Consider the following 15,091-nt stretch of genomic DNA (forward strand, 5'->3'; position numbering starts at 1 on the left):
TAAAACACTTCAAATCTGTCAGATTGTGAGGGTATCTCCTGTGTACAGCCCTTTTCATATCACCCCACAGATTTTTGATTGGATTCAGGTCTGGGCTCTGGCTGGGCCATTCCCAAACTATAATCTTGTTCTGGTGAAGCCATTCCTTTGTTGATTTGAATGTATGTTTTGGGTCGTTGTCATGCTGAAAGATGAAGTTCCTATTCATGTTCAGCTTTCTAGCAGAAGCCTGAAGGTTTTCTGCCAATATTGACTGTTATTTGGAACTGTTCATAATTCCCTCTACCTTGACTAAGGCCCCAGTTGCAGCTGAAGAAAAGCAGCCCCAAAGCATGATGCTGCCACTACCATACTTCACTGTGGGTATGGTGTTCTTTTGGTGATCTGCAGTGTTGTTTTTGCTCCAAACGTATCTTTTGGAATTATGGCCATAAAGTTCAACCTTGGTTTCATCAGACCATAACACATTTTCCCACATGCTTTTGGGACACTTCAGATGTGTTTTTGCAAAATAGTTTTTCTTCATAAGAAAAGGCTTCTGTTATGATAATCTTCCCCCATAGCCCAGGCATATGAAGATTACGGGAGATTGTTGTCACATGTACCCCACAGCCAGTACTTGCCAGATATTCTGTAGCTCCTTTAATGTTGTTGTAGGCCTCTTGGCAGCCTTCCAGACCAGTTTTCTTCTCATATTTTCATCAATTTTGGAGGGACGTCCAGTTCTTGGTCATGTTACTGTTGCGCCATATTTTCTCCACTCGATGATGACTGTCTTCACTGTGTTCCATGGTATAGCTAATGCCTTGGAAATTATTTTGCATCCTTCTCCTAACTTATACCTTTTAACAATGAGATCCACCTGATGCTTTGGAAGCTCTCTGCAGACCATGGCTTTTGCTGTAGGATGTGACTAAGAAAATGACAGGAAAGACCTACTAGAACAGCTGAACTTTATTTGTGGTTAATCAGATGCACTTTAAATGATGGCAGGTGTGTACTGACCCCTATTTAACATTAATGTTAGGAATGGACTTGCCAGTGGTGGTGGGACACACCTGCCTTGTGGACTGCAGTGCCAGGGCTGGCCAGCAGGTGCTCTCAGCAACCAGAGGCTCACTCCTGCAATGAGCCATAACCTGAGGCTGATTACAGCAGGTGTATTTAAGGAATGGCCAGGCCTGTGATCAGGGCCTTGGTGTATGTTTCCCATGAGTCCCTGTACCTGCATCCTGTCTGCTTCCTGCCTGATCCTGATTCTGCTTTAATCCTGACTCTGCATGAACTCTGCCTGTCCTGACCTCGGCTATTCCTGACTACGCTTCCGCCTGCTCCTTGTACCTTGCCTGCCCGTTTGCTACCGACCTGGCCTGCCCGACTACGTTTAGTATTGTTCTTATTGTTATCTGTTGGAGGTTTGATTTCACTGTGTTTATGTTTAGTCTTGCACTGCGTTTATGTATTGTTTAGTCTTTAATAAATTGTATTGTTTATACTATACCTGGAGCCTGTGTTTCCCTGTGTCAGTCCACACATTTCTGGTCATACCCGGATCCATAACAATTAATTTGAATGTGATTTCTTATTTCTGAACACAGCTACATCCCCAGTTATAAAAAGGTGTGCACACTTATGCAACCACATTACTTTAATGTTTTATGTTTACTTCCCCTCTAAAAGATTTCAGTTTGTTTTTCAACTGAGTTTTACAGTTTATAGGTCACATTAGAGGTGGAAAAAGTTCTGAAAAGATGTATCTTTGTCTCATTTTTTTACATCACAGAAACCTGACAGTTTAACAGGGGTGTGTAGACTTTTTATATCCACTGTAGCTTTTCTGGCTGTATCTGCAATACTTCTTTAAATATATTTAAAACACTAAGGAAAACATTTATAAAGTTTTAGATAAATGTGGCTGCAAACTAAATAATGTGAATTATTCTAACTTTAAAACTAAAGAGTTGACTTTTTTTTTTTGGTAGAACATTACTATCAAAATGATAATACAATGTAAAACTAGACCTGTCATGAAGGTCATCTTTGAATAGAATCTGGAGTTATGTTAAAGCTTAAAGACAAAACAGATGTAATAAAAGCCAAAAACTAGACTCAATTATATGTCATTTACTGGCTCACTGAATGTTTCTGACATTGTCAAGACACAGTTTTTTACATTGTGCTAATCCGACTCTATAATATATTATAGGGAAGTGTTCCCATATAATTATAGCAATTATGAGACCACATACATAAAAGTCAGGATACTCAAATAAAAAATGATAAAAAGACATAGCAGAAGAAAACAACACAAGCTGGTATTCATGTGGGTTGAACACAATCAATGCTTTGTCAGAGATGAGTGAACTTTTTAAATATGTTCCAGCTAAAATTTCCCTGATTTGACTATGAAGCTTTATATACCTCATGTTGGATTTGTTAAGTGAAGAGGTGATGGAAAATGATTTTTCTTTAGTGTCATACACACAGCATTTTGACCTGACCCATGTATAAATGTGTTTACATAAAAAAATAATAGGAGAAGTGCTTTGCGAATTAAGAATTACTAAATTAGTTTTTATTTTGGTCAGTGTAAAGATAACGTATAGAGGTTTTGTACATATTTTCTTTTTTTTTTTTGCTCATTATGGTCAAAATTAAAAGTAAAATTATTACAAATTAACAATCTTTACACAGTTTAAAAACAGATTCAAAACAAGTTTAAAAGTGTGTGAAAAGAAACAAAAATTGTATCGACTTAAAACCATTATTTGCAATTGCTATCTGTGTTGCTATTGTAGAGATCTACCCTTGTTGAGCTATTTAAAAATTGCTCACCACATGGAGTCCAAGGAATATTATGTAGTGTAGTATTTATTGGTTAAATAGGTCAATCATTAAGACCAACTCTACAATTACAGGTGGAACAAACAAAAAAATGCGGCCAGACTTACTAAGATGGCTGCCGATCTGGGACTTGGGAATGGGGGTGTGATGTCAGCACATATTCCTTGGGCTCTGTGTGGTGTGCGATTTTTAAAATACTTTTTTTTGGCTGTACCTCATCCACATTGAGGAGCCATCTGTGGAGGTTTCTTGTGACTGGGCTGTTTTGCTAGGCTAATGATCATTAGCTTTCTAGTGAGTGCATAGTAGTGGAGGATTTGCACTGTGGATATATTATGTATTACTTTAAGGCACTGGGAAGAACTATCAGTGGAGACCTCTAGTTTATATTTTCTTCCTTTTGGGACATTTGTATGGACTGTTGTTACACTTATTAATATTGACACTTTATGATCACTTTATGGTTATATGCACTGCTCAAAAAAATTAAAGGAACACTTCGAAAACACATCAGATCTCAATGGGTAAAAATATCATGCTGGCTATCTATACTGAAATGGACTGGGTAATGTGTTAGGAATGTAAGGATGTCCCATCATTTGATAAAAATGAAAATGATCAACCTACAGAGGACTGAATCCAAAGACACCCTGAAAATCAAAGAAAAACAATGATGTAGCAGGCTAGTCCATTTTGCTGAAATTTCATTGCAGCAACTCAAAATGGTACTCAGTAGCTTGTATGGCCCCCACGTGCTTGTATGCATGCCTGACAATGTCGGGGTATGCTCCTAAGGAGATGACAGATGGTGTCCTGGGGTATTTCTTCCCAGATCTGGACCAGGGCATCACTGAGCTCCTGGACAGTCTAAGGTGCAATGTGGTGGCATTAGATGGACCAAAACATGATATCCCAGAGGTGTTCTATTGGAATTAGGTCAGGCGAGTATGGGATGCCATTCAATGGTATCAATTCCTTCATCCTCAAGGAACTGCCTGCATACTCTCATCACATGAGGCTGGGCATTGTTGTGCAGCAGGAGGAACCCAGGACCCAATGCACTAGCATAGGGCCTGACAATAGGTCCAAGGATTTCATCCCGATACTTAATGGCAGTCAGGATGCCATTGTCTATCTTGTAGAGGTCTGTGCGTCCCTTCATGGATATGCCTCCCCAGACCATAACTGACCCATCACCAAAGCAGTTATGTTGAATGATGTTACAGGCAGTATAATGTTCTCCATGGCTTCTCCAGACCCTTTCATGTCTTTCACATGTGCTCAGGGTGAACCTGCTCTCATCTGTGAAAGCACAAGGTGCCAGTGGTAGATCTGCCAGTTCTGGTGTTCAATGGCAAATGCCAATCGAGCTCTATGGTGTCGGGCAGTGAGCATAGGGCCCACTAGAGGGCGTCGGCCCTCAGGCCACCCTCATGAAGTCTGTTTCTGATTGTTTGGTCAGAGACATTCACACCAGTGGCCTGCTGGAGGTCATTTTGTAGGGCTCTGGCAGTGCTCATCCTGTTCCTCCTTGCACAAAAACGTAGATACTGGTCCAGCTGAAGGGTTAAGGACCTTCTACGACCCAGTCCAGTTCTCCTAGAGTAGCTGCCTGTCTCTTGGAGTCTCCTCCATGCTCTTGAGACACAGCAAACCTTCTGACAATGACACATATTGATGTGCCATCCTGGAGGAGTTGGACTGCCTGTGCAACCTCTGTAGGGTCCAGGTATAGCCTCATGCTTCCAGTAGTGACACTGACCCTAGCCAAATGCAAAACTAGTGAAAAACAGTCAGAAAAGATGAGTAGAGAAAAATATGTCATTGGCCTCCACCAGTAAAACCATTCCTGTTTTGGCGGCCGTATCATTGTTGCCCATCTAGTGCACCTGTTGTTATTTCATTAACACCAAAGCAGCTGAAACATATTAACAACCCTCTCTGCTACTTAACTGACCAGATCAATATCTCAGGAGTTTAATTGACTTGATGCTATACTCTGATTAGAAAGTGTTCCTTTAATTTTTTAAAGCAGTGCATTTATTTATATTATATATATATATAATTTCTTATTTATGCTTTTTAGATTATTTCTGTATACTTTGTGTAATATTTAGATGTATTTATGGTAATTGTTTTATGAACATCTGCTTCTTTTGACATTTTTTTTTTATAACTATTGTTTTTTATTGGTCATTTGAGTGTTTACAACAATTAACAGTAGTGTCGCAATAATGTATTACAGATTTGTAAAGGATATAGATAATGTATGAGCATATTCAACATCTTACAAAATTCAGCTTATGAACAAAGTGACTTTGTAGTCATTACTGTAACCAATACATTTCTTTTTTTGATGAGTATGCATTGTTTGTTTGAAATATTCTGTAAATCATTAGTTTAGAGAAGAAAGGAAGGTTGTGAGAAGTGGAGATTTGAGATTAGAGAGAAGTAGAATAAAGAATGAGATTTGAAATTATTACATATTCCTTTTTTTGAGATAATAGGATGATAATAATAGAGCGGAGTAGCTGTATCTCTAGTGGTGTTTGATTGGTACATCTTGGAGTTTCTTATGTAACGGTACATTGATGATCTTTGAGCCATACGTCCCAGTGTTTCCCGAATTTATCCGATGAGTTGGGTATTTGAGCAAAGGTATTTTCGAAGGCTGTGTTTTTGTTCAGGATTTCAGTTACTGTGTGAATGGGTGGTGTTGTATTTTGTTTCCAAAGCCTGGCAATACTCAAACGTGCCGCTATCAAAATATGCATTAGTACAGTTCTTGACTGTGGTGGCCAGGAGTCTATTCCTATTCCCAAAAGTGCTAGGGCTGGATCAGGAATTGGAGAGGAGTTTGTAATTGATGTTATAAACATGAAGATATCTGATCAGAATGGAATAAATTGTGGACATTCCCACCACATATGGTACAGGGATTCTTGTTGGTTACAGTTCCTCCAGCATAATGAGGAGTAGTGGTTGGATGATCGTGCTGTCAAATGTTGTGGAGTTATGTACCATCTGTGTAATATCTTTTGGGCTGATTCCCAATGGTTAATGCATCTAGTAGCTTTCCTAGTCCAGTTTCCTGCTGTTTGCCATTGTTGAATCTGGAATTGTTTCCCAATGTCTCGTTCCTATTTATGCATCGTTGGTAATTTTCCTTGGTGACGATGTTGAAGAAGGATATTATATATGAATGAGATACCTCGTTTGTGAGAGTCTGTTGTTTCATAAAAGTTGGTCAAAGATCTGAGGAGAGAATCATCTTGGTATTCCAGGTTGCGTAATGCATGACGAATTCTTAGATATTTGAAAAAGTCCTTATACGTAATTTTGTATATTTCAGAAAGTTGTTGAAATGTTTGTAGGGTTCCATTGGCATAGAGTTGGGCAAGATTTTGAAGGCCTGCTTTTGTCCAGGATTTAAGTTCTAGATCAGGTGTCATCGATGATATGGAGAGTAAAGGAATGAAGCCATTATTTGTGGGGCGATTTCCCTTTGAGGTTCATAGAATAGACACCCAGGTATGGAGAGTCACATTGATTGTGTCTAGGCAGTATCCTGGGGCTCTATGAGTGAGAGTAAGAGCTCCCAATGTGGCTTGAGTGTCACTATGGATAAGGGACTGTTCTATCTGTACCCATCATTTGTCTATTTGAGGTGACCACCAATGCTGTGCCTGATCCAACACTATTGCTTTATAGTATAATTGTAGATTGGGGGCTCCCATACCTAAATTTGATCGAGAAGTATATGGTGTCAATTTGTTGACCCATGTTTTTTTTGTGTTCCCAGATGTAGGTGTTTAATAGTGATTGTAGTTTTTGTATGGATGAAGATAGTAATGGTATTGGGATGACTCGAAAGAAATATAAAATGTGTGGTAAGATAAACATTTTTACAATAGCAATTCTCCCAACCCATGAAATAGTGGTGTTGGAAAACTCTTTACATAGTTCTGTTATTTTAATGAGTAGATTGGAAACGTTGATCTTAAATGTGTTAGAGTTGGGAGATGTTAATTTTATTCCTAGGTATGTAATTTGTGATGAAGTGACCCATGAGAAGGGGGAGATTGATGAAATTCGTTTATGTAGTTTAGGTGGGATTGCTATCGGTAACATGGAGGATTTGGCTTCATTTACTTTGTACATGGATAATAAGCTAAATTGCGAGATAACCTTTTGCAATGCTATTATTGAGATGATGGGGTCGGTCATAGCAATTGTGATGTCGTCGGCGTGTAGTCCTATTTTATGTGTTTCATGACCTATTTTGATACCTCCAATGTCAGGTTGTATGCGTATCACTTCTGCCAATGGTTCTATGCATAAAACAAAGATTAAAGGTGATAAGGGACACCCTTGCCTTGTACCATTCGATATCTGGGATGAGTCAGAGAGTATACCAGATGACCATACTCTAACACTAGGGCATGTATATAAAGCCATAATTGCTTTCTTGAATGAACCTGTTATTCCAAATTTTTCTAGTACCAGTTGTAGGTATGGCCAGTAGATTCTGTCAAACGCCTTTTCTGCGCCAAAAGAGATGAGCAGAGATGGTGTTTGTGTGAAATTTGCCCATTGAGCTAAATTTATGAATCTACGTGTGCCGTCTGGTGCTTGACGTCCGTTGATAAATCCAACCTGATTTGAATTAATTTGTTTTGGTAATAATGATTGAAGTCGGTTGGCTAGTAGTTTGGCATAAATCTTCGTATCTGTATTTAAAAGTGATATAGGTCTAAAGTTGGCTGGAGATGTGGGAGGTTTGCCTGGTTTTGGCAGTGTGATAATAAGAGCTTCTAATGTTTCTTTTGGGATATTTTCAGATGTTGTGAATTTATTAACAAATTTATGTAGATATTGGATAAGGGTTGGAGCAAAGGTTTTGTAATATTCATTGGTATAACCGTCAGGTCCTGGTGATTTATGAGAAGGGAGATCATGAATTATTTTATTATTTTCAGAGGTGGTGAAGGGTTGTGATAATGAGTCTAGTTGTTCTGTGGAGATCTTAGGAAGTTGTAGTGATTCCAGAAATGTATTGATTTGGTTATTAGTAGGAGGTGAAAATTCTTGAGAGTTTTTTATGTTATATGGTGTTGCATAGTATCTACTAAAAGCATTGGCTATATCTAGTGGATTTATAAGTTTTCTCTTAGATGGGTCTTTTAGATATGCAATTTTTGCTTTGGATTGATATAACTTAAATTGTTTAGTTAAATGTGGTCCTGCTTAATTTGCCTGCGGGTATGATATAAATTTTTATTTTTTTATCTTAAAGTCATATTGTTCCATGAGTTGAAGCTTTAGTTTCCCTTGTAGAGAGCGTAGCTGAGATAAAATCATTTGGTCTGGGTTTTGTTTGTGTTCTGATTCCAGGAGTTTAATTTGCGATAATATATCTGTAATTATTTTAGCTTTCCTTTTTCTTTCGTAAGCCCCTAATTTGATGAGTATTCCTCTCATGTATGCCTTGTGTGCATTCCACAGAACAAAATCATCGACCTCTGTATTGTTATTGATATGAAAATAGGAGGGTAATTCCTTCTCTATTTGAGATTTATAATGTTGGTTTGTAATTAGGGATGAGTTTAGTCTCCATATAGAGATGTTGTTGGGGTATGGTGTTGTAAAATTTTCTGATGTGAGTGGGGCATGGTCTGACCATGGGATGGAGGCAATTTAGGTTCTAGATATTTGTTGTAAAGATCTTTTGTCTGTTAAAAATCAATTAATCCGTGAGTATGAATTTTGGGAGTGAAAAAAGTATGTATAGTCTTTTTCGTCACCATGGAGACATCTCCATGTATCATATAGATCTTCTGATTCTATAAATGATGTTAGAGTATGTGATTGTCTGCATAGTTTGTTAGTGGAGTCTAGGTTTGTATCTATTACTTCATTAAAATCTCCACAAATTATTAAAGCTCCTTGTCTTAGTAGTTTAATTGTTTGATAAGCTTTGGAAGAAGGTTTTATGTCCTTTGTTTGGTGCATACACATTTACCAATGTCATTAAGAAATTATCAATAAGTGCAACTAAGATAATATATCTACCTTGTGGGTCTGAGAATATTGATTGAATTTGTATAGCTATTGTTTCTTTTATTGCAATCATTACACCTTTGTTTTTTTATTAGCATTTGCAAAACAGTATTGTGTGAATTTCCTATGTTTGCATGTAGGTGGGTTAGTCTTGTTAAAGTGTGTTTCTTGTACACACAGTATATCACATCTGGTTTTTAAAGATTCTCTCAATAGAGATGTGCATTTGTAAGGGCTATTAAGTCCTTTAACATTAAAGGACGTTATGATGACCATTTTTGGGTTTTACATAATTGCTCTAAAGTAGCTAGTATTGTAGTTATAAGTTGTAGGTACCAAGCACAGTCATCCCCCCATGCTCTGAAGGGTATCTGGTTTTTGAGATGTATCTTCAATAGAAATGTTAGCTGAATATGAGGATAAGGAGAATGTAATAAGCATAGTAAGAATATAAAAGAGTAAGAAGTATAAGAAAACAACAACAAAAAAAAAAACCTGTATGAGTGTGCATAGCAGACTCATTATCTGGTGGAGTATGTAGTATACCTGAGAAGTATAGGGGCTAACTCTTCCCTGCTAATGCGGAAGTAGGCACTGAGACAGCCCAATAGGGAAAATATAAAATAGATCAAAAGTCCCAGTGTTCAGGTTGTCGGGATTGTAACCCAGTCTGTGGATATTTTGGTATTTCTCTACTTATATGTTGCGGCTCTGTTGGTATAGGGATATTCCATGATGGCAGAATTTTTATCCCATCATTAGGGGTCAGAATTGGGATTAATTTCCCTTGAAAGTTGGCTAAGATTTTTGTGGGTTATCCCCACTGATATCTTATTTTATGGGTTATTAGAGCTAATGTGATGCGTCTGAATTCTTTGCGTTTTTGTGCGGTATAGGCTGATATGTCCGAAAATATAGCACATTTTACATATGGAGCTGGAAGTGTTTTAAGTTTTCTCATAGCTATCATGAGTGCTTCCTTAGCATGAAAAAATTTTATTCTGGCAATAACGTCTCTAGGGATGGTATCTTGCAGATGTTTTGGTTTCATCAGTCTATGGGCTCTATCAATAATGAGCTCAGATTGTGACATGTTTGATAGAAGTGTTTTCAGTAGTCTCCCCAGGTAGATGGATAACTCTGGCGGAGTGACTGATTCAGGGATTTCTTTGATTTTAACGTTATTCCTCCTTGTGTGGTCTTCCATGTCAGCCATTTTTTCTTTAATTTCTATGATTTCTTGTGATTGTGTCCAGGGATGGACTAACAACTCATGGGGCCCCCGGGAATTAGGGGATCATGGGGCCCCTGTGTCCTTGCCCAAACTCAAAAAAGCCTATGAAAAAGGTACCAGGGGCATCTCATTGGGGCCCCCTACTGACCCCGGGCCCTCGGGCAGTGCCAGAGTTTCCAAATGGTCAGTCCGCCCCTGATTGTGTCTCATAAGCATCTATCAAGGAATTAGGTGCTACAACACATTCCTGAATTTTCCTTTCTGCTGCATCTGTACGTTCTTCAATTTGGGTGACTTGTTTTTGAATAAAATGTACAGATATTTGAAGATCAGATTGTATGTCTTTATGAAGGGACAATATCATCTGTTTCATTGTAATGGCTGTGACATCCCCTGACTCCCCGTCTGAAGCTGGCAGCTCTGCCATTAAATGTGTTGCTTCAGTCAGATCTGTTGTTTCAGCAGAAGTGTGAATTGTTTTCTTTTTACCTACAGGAGCCTTTGTACATGGTGATAGGAGAGGAGATGAAGCTGGTCTCTTGCTCTTATCCTTCACTGGTGACAGAGGATCAGCTATGTCTGTGTCAGAGGCTGATGAGTATAGTGATGTGTCTTCCTGCTGCAGCTCTGACTGTTCCTGTGTGTTAGAGCCGGCACCATCTTGGCTGCCTGCTGTGTGAGGCCGTGAGAAGAACTCTGTGAGTTTCTTCAGTCCCTTGGGGATTTTCTTCCCCTTTGTCATCGCAGGTGGTAAGCGTTACTGGTCTGAGGTGTGTTGCTGTTTATGTCACGGCTTTCTCTGATGCCTGATGTCGCTTCGGGTTGCTATTACAGCAGGGTAAATATATATATATGCAGCACTCAAACTAGTAAGAATCGATAAATATCAATATATAAATGGATAGATAGTATCATAAAAGAAATATAAATCCATAAAAATGAATAAAAACTGATGAGTATATCATATACGTATATCATGAGATATAACAAGTATAAACTGCGCTCCAGGGCGCTAAGGACAGTGATGTGGAACAACGTCACAACTTGGCGCTTAAAATGCATATAGTGACATAAATAATAAAAGTCAATAATTTCCGAAGTAGACAATATAAGGGTGACAATCCGTGACTGCTGTGGTTGTGAGAATAGAAGTAGATTGCACTAGCCAGAAAGCGCAATCTATTGCACATTGGAGTAAATTAGGACCAACTCCTGGTCATCTGGGTCTGGAAACATGTCACACAGGAGGTCATCTGGCCAGCAACAACAAGGCAAGTAACACACCATAGGAAGGCTCCAGAGATGCAATCATCAGCCAGCAGGGGGAACAATTCAGATAAGTATATGCCCGGTCACACGGATTCACCTTAAAAAGGGGGGGGGGCTTGTAGCAAAGAAGCCAGAGAAGAGTCTCCAATAATGTAGTACTTTATTAGTAATGTAGATAAGCATAACAGGAGGTATTTCAACACACATCAGGAAAACCAAGATGGCCACTGGCCGTCCACATGGGCCGTGCGGAATGACGTCACCAGAATAAGACACCTCTCTAATACGTTTCGTGTCCATACACGTTGTCAAAGGGAGCGTGCCTGTAAAATCGTGATCCTATTTATCTCGTACCGCACGCATGCGCAGTTTCGCGCATCCGCGTCATTACAGTCCATTCGCGCATGCGCGATGCATGCAGCCGGTGGCCATTTTACTGAAGATCATCTGGCAGCAAAGGGAGAGGAGAACATCCAAGCAGGGGATCTATAAAGAGTAGTAAATGATTAGCCCAAAAATATATCTTTATATGGGACACTAAAATAAAGCGTATGCTGATAAATACCAAGTCATCTTGACCAGAGGAAGTAATAATAGAATTGGACCACATAACCTCCATTAAGGTGTAGTCACTCAGAATCGAGGGCATAAATGTACAATGCTGCTTTGCCCGTGGAACTACAAGTGAAAAAAGAACCACTGCTCTAGATTGCTCTCTTCTGCTGCTCAGATGATGGTTAATACAATGGTTAATACAAAATGATAAACATTCATAATCAATGTGTATAACCTAAGTTAAAAAGGGAAGACTCCCTAGTAATTGATTAAAATTAGGTTATTTCCATATGTGAAGAAAAAAAGGAGGATTAAAATGTCTTGGTATGGATATATAAAATATATAAATATACATTGAATAAATTTAATATAAAGGAGGTGTGAACTCCCAAATGCAATAATATAATAAAACATATTATGAATAAAACACCGAACTGATAAGGTATACATGGAGATAAGATATAAAAATGGTGACAGAAAGGTATACACTTAAATTTTCATTATTTTACATATAATCTGCAATGGGATCTAAAAATTGCATTATGGAAAAAAAATGCCACCTATAAAATAAAAGATCTGACATTGAAAAGGAATAGGGGGAAAGATGAATAAAAAATATTTTTCCCAATATACAGTGAGTATAAAATAATAAAAAATATTAATAAAAAATATATATTTTTTGATGGTAACAAGAAGGAAAAATGTATAAAATGCTAAAAGTACATAGATCAACATGATTTTCTATCCCCATAGATATTCACATGAGGAGGGATTAACTAGTGTCGATAAAGCAATTGATGTCGAGATCAATGTTTAAGCCATGTGGAGTAAGTGTTTGTAGTAAAAATATCCACTTAGTCTCTAGCATGGACCCTGCTCTCCGTTTGAGAGTTCCTCTCCAATGTTCCTTTGCTATGTCTATGTCCGTGAATTTTAAGTGGTGAGGGTTTCTGTTGTGTGATTCATGGAAGTGCATAGACAAGGAATGCTCTTTAAAGCCTTTCTTGATATTCTGCAAATGTTCTCGCAGCCTATCCCTGAGACTTCTTGTGGTCCTACCTATATATTGCTTGCCACAAGAGCATTCTAGAAGATAGACGACGTGTACTGTTGCATGTAATAATCGATTGAATATAATAGTATTTCCCTGTGGAATTAGAGTGAAAAGTTTTCATGGGTTTCTTATGAATGCCATTGTTCACATACAGTCAGGTCCATAAATATTGGGACATTGACACAATTCTAACATTTTTGGCTCTATACACCACCACAATGGATTTGAAATAAAACAAACAAGATGTGCTTTAACTGCAGACTGTCAGCTTTAATTTGAGGGTATTTACATCCAAATCAGGTGAACGGTGTAGGAATTACAACAGTTTGCATATGTGCCTCCCACTTGTTAAGGGACCAAAAGTAATGGGACAATTGTCTTCTCAGCTGTTCCATGGCCAGGTATGTGTTATTCCCTCATTATCCCAATTACAATGAGCAGATAAAAGGTCCAGAGTTCATTTCAAGTGTGCTATTTGCATTTGGAATCTGTTGCTGTCAACTCTCAAGATGAGATCCAAAGAGCTGTCACTATCAGTGAAGCAAGCCATCATTAGGCTGAGAAAACAAAACGAACCCATCAGAGAGATAGCAAAAACATTAGGCGTGGCCAAAACAACTGTTTGGAACATTCTTAAAAAGAAGGAACGCACCGGTGAGCTCAGCAACACCAAAAGACCCGGAAGACCACGGAAAACAACTGTGGTGGATGACCGAAGAATTCTTTCCCTGGTGAAGAAAACACCCTTCACAACAGTTGGCCAGATCAAGAACACTTTCCAGGAGGTAGGTGTATGTGTGTCAAAGTCAACAATCAAGACAAGACTTCACCAGAGTGAATACAGAGGGTTCACCACAAGATGTAAACCATTGGTGAGCCTCAAAAACAGGAAGGCCAGATTAGAGTTTGCCAAACCACATCTAAAAAAGCCTTCACAGTTCTGGAACAACATCCTATGGACAGATGAGATCAAGATCAACTTGTACCAGAGTGATGGGATGAGAAGAGTATGGAGAAGGAAAGGGACTGCTCATGATCCTAAGCATACCACCTCATCAGTGAAGCATGGTGGTGGTAGTGTCATGGCGTGGGCATGTATGGCTGCCAATGGAACTGGTTCTCTTGTATTTATTGATGATGTGACTGCTGACAAAAGCAGCAGGATGAATTGTGAAGTGTTTCGGGAATATTATCTGCTCATATTCAGCCAAATGCTTCAGAACTCATTGGACGCCGCTTCACAGTGCAGATGGACAATGACCCAAAGCATACTGCAAAAGCAACCAAAGAGTTTTTTAAGGAAAAGAAGTGGAATGTTATGCAATGGCCAAGTCAATCACCTGACCTGAATCCGATTGAGCATGCATTTCACTTGCTGAAGACAAAACTGAAGGGAAAATGCCCCAAGAACAAGCAGGAACTGAAGACAGTTGCAGTAGAGGCCTGGCAGAGCATCACCAGGGATGAAACCCAGCGTCTGCTGATGTCTATGCGTTCCAGACTTCAGGCTGTAATTGACTGCAAAGGATTTGCAACCAAGTATTAAAAAATGAAAGTTTGATTTATGATTATTATTCTGTCCCATTACTTTTGGTCTCTTAACAAGTGGGAGGCACATATGCAAACTGTTGTAATTCCTACACCGTTCACCTGATTTGGATGTAAATACCCTCAAATTAAAGCTGACAGTCTGCAGTTAAAGCACATCTTGTTTGTTTCATTTCAAATCCATTGTGGTGGTGTATAGAGCCAAAAATGTTAGAATTGTGTCGATGTCCCAATATTTATGGACCTGACTGTATATCATGCATCTATTGCACAGATAAAACCCTTTGTGGCTGAAGGAGAAGGATAGTTGTTTAGGGGGGTTTACTATATTAGGGGCTAGCGAGCTTCTCAGTGAGGGTGCTTTACGGTAAGTAATTTCCGGAAAATCCAGTAAAGCCCCTCCCAAAACTGGGTCATTTTTCAAAATAATCCAATTTTTTTGGATAATTCTTGCTACTTCTTTATATTGAGTTGAGAAATTGGTTATAAATGGGCAGAATCTGTCAGTCTTAGCTCTATTATTAGGA

This window comes from Staurois parvus, unplaced genomic scaffold (genome assembly GCF_062004578.1).
Source record: "Staurois parvus isolate SC_StPar_1 unplaced genomic scaffold, SC_StPar_1.0 ptg000007l, whole genome shotgun sequence".
Lineage (NCBI taxonomy): Eukaryota > Metazoa > Chordata > Amphibia > Anura > Ranidae > Staurois > Staurois parvus.